The following is a 4,936-nucleotide window of genomic DNA, read 5'->3' as shown; positions in this document are numbered from 1 at the left end:
CTAAATCAGTTTAGCAAAATATTTGAGAAAGTGTTTCTCAATCGCCTCATCCCATATGTTGAATCTGAGAAGATTCTGTCAAAATTTCAGCATGGTTTTCGGCAGAATAGGTCCACCAAATCTGCTACTTATCAGGCAATTGATAATATATTGACAGCTCTTGATTGCAAGTTAGAATCTGTAGGAATGTTCTTTGATTTTTCTGATGCATTTGGCTCAGTAAATCACAATTTACTATTGCAAAAAATGCATAAATATGGCATTAGGGGCAATGCACATGACTGGTTAGTCTCATATCTTCAGGGCCGTCAGCAGCACGTGGTATTGCTCAATGATGGAAAAAAATTCATCTCTCCTGGTAAAGTTGTATGCCAAGGTGTCCCACAGGGTTCAGTTCTGGGTCCTATCCTGTTTCTCCTCTACATTAATGACTTACCTGAGAATATAAGAACCAACGAAAGGGATGATCCACTCCTATTTGCAGACGATACCAGTATCATACTCACTGCCTCTGCAGTCCAAAGTTTAACAAACAATGCTAAACAAACCGTTCAACATCTGAACTCATGGTGTAGCAGGAATCAGCTGAATTTAAATGTGGAAAAGTCCCAACTACTTTACTTTGCTAATAAAAACAAAAACATGGCCACTTTTGCAATTGAATCAAGTGGAAAACTAATTCCCCAAGCGCCCCATGCAAAATTCCTAGGAATAGTTCTAGACGGGCGGTTGTCCTGGTGGGAGCATATATGTCACCTGGGCAAAAAAATGAATACCATTTGCTTCCTTATTAGAAGCATCAGGTTTACCGTAACAATGGATGTCCTCATGTCAATATATTATGCAAATATCTACTCCTGTATAGTATATAGTATCCTTTTCTGGGGTTCTTCTCCGCTTGCAGACACAATATTTAAAATTCAAAAGCGAGCCGTACGGCTAATTGTCAAAGCAGAGCATAATGCTCCTTGTCGTCCATTATTCCATAAATTGAACATTCTACCTTTGCCATGTATTTATATCTATGTATTACTGGTGTACACCTTTGTAAACCTTTCAATGTATGACACAAATTGTGGTATTCACCACTATGGGACCAGGTCTAAAAATGATCTGCACCGAACTTACGTAAGAACTAGAACCACCGCACTAGGCCCTAAATCTATGGGTCTCCTTATGTTTAATAAGCTAAACAAGGACCTGAAATCCAGCACAAACATTTATCTATTTAAAAGAAAATTGAGAGCTTTTCTTCAAAGGAATTTGTTCTATTCTATTAGGAATTTCATGGAACATGAAACTTAGAATAGGCATATGTATTTACATTGTGTATTATTGTATATATTGACGTGTCCTATACTATGTACAATTTTTTTTGTATGGTCTCTGGACAAATAAAAATTATTATTATTATTAAGAATGACAACACAAAATACAACACATGTTAACGAAAAACATTATCCAACTGCACCTGCAACATCATTCAAAATACACGATACCTTGCAATCAATTTCATCGGCATACAAAAAGATAAAACATTTGGTGTAAAACTTTAAAGGTCATACTTTTTTAATTAGCAAAAACATTTGGTGAACAAAGTGACTATTTTAGAATTTTTTCCTCAACTGTTAATCATCCCTCTAAGCCATTACCATTTTGGAACCATATTTTCTTGATGTCATTATGAAGCTTCCTCTTCCATTTTTTCCCTGATGACTGAATGTGTAACGTAGGACCTGTGTTTACCTACCCTTATCTCAAGACAGTTGAAAAAAAGGTGAACAGTCTAGCAGTAGTCAGCAGTCGATTGTCGCGATCATGTGTAGTACACTACAAACTTAAGGCCGTTCCCTGGATCACTTCCCCTTCCAACTTAGACTCGTGCTATCCCACCCGCCATTCAGCTTTGAGTGTTGCATACGTTAAGGGAATACAAAATAAGGAAAATATGCATGTAAATAAATTAATATCGCTTTACTATTCCAAGTAAAATAATGAAAAATATAACATTAACAGCATCATCAGATCACAGGAGAATCAGAATTTAAATATTCTGAAAATGAAAATTGTACATTATGCAGGGGATAATTACATTCAACTGTTGTTCAAGTGTTCAAAGAAAAAATAACTAGCAAATATATATGCTAATTCTCACTGTGTCCTAACCAATATAGTTGGGATTAATTTAAGAAATTCATTAGGAGGAAGTTTTTCACTGATTAGCTGTTTGTATGCAGTCATAATTGAATAAATTTAAAACTTTGCCATCTATAAGAAACTGACAATAATTAATTTGCCATTTTAGGGCAGGAGAAAACTTCAAACGACTACAAGCATGGTTAACCAAAAAAACTTATTTTCATTATGCATCAGATAATTTAATCAGATTTCATAGAGCTAAATACATAAGTCCATGGACTACAAGTGATACAATGGGATTAGCATTGAAACCTTACATGTTATATACAAAATATTAGATTGCCCCCTTTTGAGGACAATTGATTGAGCTCAATGAGGCAATTCTTCAGTAAATATTCTCCTAGCCTGTTAAATAGGCAATTACTTTCCTAGAATGTGAAATAGCTTCTTCGGTGAAAGGAGACACTGGCTTTTCCACATAAAATAGTTCTACTACGACCTTGGTTTCGTTATAGTGTTAATCTTTGGACAACATACTACGTATGCCCTCCTGGGCAAGAGAGAGGGAAGGGGAGAAGATAACATAAAAATGACTAAAAGGGGGGACAGGAGAGCGGGACAAAGGATGATTCAATCTATAAATGACTGGTGGAAGATGGCTAGGTCATTGAGAGAGTTATCAAATATTATTTCCAAATAAGGAGCTATTTCTGAGGCCATTGTTTCATATAAATGAGCAGGGATTTGCTCAGGGCCTGCTGACTTCCTGGCTTGTTTGGACTATTGTCTTAAAGTTGGCATTTGATTCCAAGAGAAGATATCATAATTTCAGACATAGGGAGAGAGAAGCAATCAGGTAGTGACTTGAATTGTTCCTGTGAACGATTATTAGACAAAAACATATTAAAAAATAACATAAAAACAAATTACAGGCAAAGACAAGGTTAAATGCTTCATTGGCATCTGGAACATTTTTAGGTGTATGCATATGTTAGTTGCTAGTATGTGCATTTGCGCGCGTGTAAGTTAAAATGGGTTTTGCATATGGTTTTACGCGTGGTGTCCTAACCTTTCCTACCACATGCTCTTGAGGTGGCTTGTAGGGTATTGTGTACATGTAGAAGAAGACTAGGAGAAAGCACTATTGGACTGGTGGAACGTGGGTTGGTAATGGGCTGGTTAGCCGGTGGGGGTTAAAGGATTGGTCATTAGGAAATGTAGTAATGGAGAGCAAGAGGGATATAGAAATTCATTCATTACAGCACCTACTCCAGAATTGGCACGCTGTAGGAATTCCAGCTGTTCCAGTGTGCCCAGGCAGCATCCTTTCTTTTCTGCATGCAGGATGATGGGGAGAAGTGACTTACATGGCTGCAATTGTTCAGGTGTTTGGCAAAGAGGGACGAAGGAATGTTATTCCTGAAGTATGCCTGGTGTTCTTTCCTCCTTGTCTTGATTCTCCTTCTCATTTGCCCCATGTACAGATTGTATGTTGAAGTCATCACAGCATAGATTTTACACTCAACTCTTGTGTAGGGGATTAACTATCTTTTGTATGACAAGGAAGGTTGTTTAACTTAGTCATGTTACAGAATCCTATTGAAGGACTGGTTTTGATCTGGCCCTTCGGTAAGAATCTGCATCTTCAGCAAAAGATTGCCTAGGAAAGGGTCTGATAACAAAGTGATCATGAGCTGGTTAAAAATTGCTCAAAAACATATCAAAAGTAGTGATATAATAGGAAATGCTTTCAGAATTTTAAATTAAAGAGAAATCTCTCGTTAGAAATATTCTAATACATATAACTCCACCTTTATTAAGGAATTATGTCATAAAATAGGAAGAAAAGATTTGACATAAATATCTCATTTACCTTGAAGTGATATAAAATCATTGATAGGGCTTCGGACGGACAGGCAGTTACTCGTGTGGAGATACAATTTATTCTGTAAATTGATTATTTCCATGAGTTGCGACGAGTTAATGTTAAAGGCTTTTGTAACAATACAGTTAAATTACGAATATTTATTTACCTTGACTATATTGTATCCGCGATCGCAATTGTACATCATGATAATAACTATAAAGTTAACCGCTCCTTTCTTACGGTTTAATTCTGGAAATGCGGAATTTGGTTCCGCGTTGGAATATAAGAATTTATAAAAACTTGAGGCGTAGGAAATGTAATAAGTATGGGAAGCACCCAGAAGTATTTTTCTAAGTGCACCAACGGAGAAATGAAATGAAATTGGTATTATTTGAAGAAATGTCGTAAGATCAAAATCTTACATCGAATGGTAATGTAAAATTTCATGGGCCTCAGAAAATTAACTACAACCGTTTCCTTTGGCGAACATATACTTAGCAGTTAACGTATTCTTCTTGCACACTTCACATAAAATATTCACTAAAATTGGCTAATCACACTTAAGAATGAATCTGGTAAACACTGCATTTGCGATTCATCTGCGGCGAAACTTCACGTCAATATCACAAACCGAAATATCAAACTTCCTTACTACTTTACCGGCTACTATCTGCTACCCCATTGGCTAATACCGTCTTTACTTATGTTAAAAGACGAAGGCCGTCTTATGGTTTACAGTTGAAGTTGAGAACAATTACTACAAATAAAATCGCAATTAACGTCATAAAGCATTAGAAAAGTAAGTAAAAGATGTAACATTTTGTTAAATAACGTCATAATATCTCTTTGTAAGCGTATTTGAAAGTTGGCGCTAGTTACACTTGGATTGCGACGTTCTGCTAAACAAATGCTTCAAGCGTGACTTGCACC

This window comes from Hetaerina americana, unplaced genomic scaffold (genome assembly GCF_022747635.1).
Source record: "Hetaerina americana unplaced genomic scaffold, ioHetAmer1.1.p SCAF_4, whole genome shotgun sequence".
NCBI lineage: Eukaryota > Metazoa > Arthropoda > Insecta > Odonata > Calopterygidae > Hetaerina > Hetaerina americana.
The sequence above is the reverse complement of the archived record's forward strand: the minus strand, read 5'-3'. Positions refer to the sequence as shown.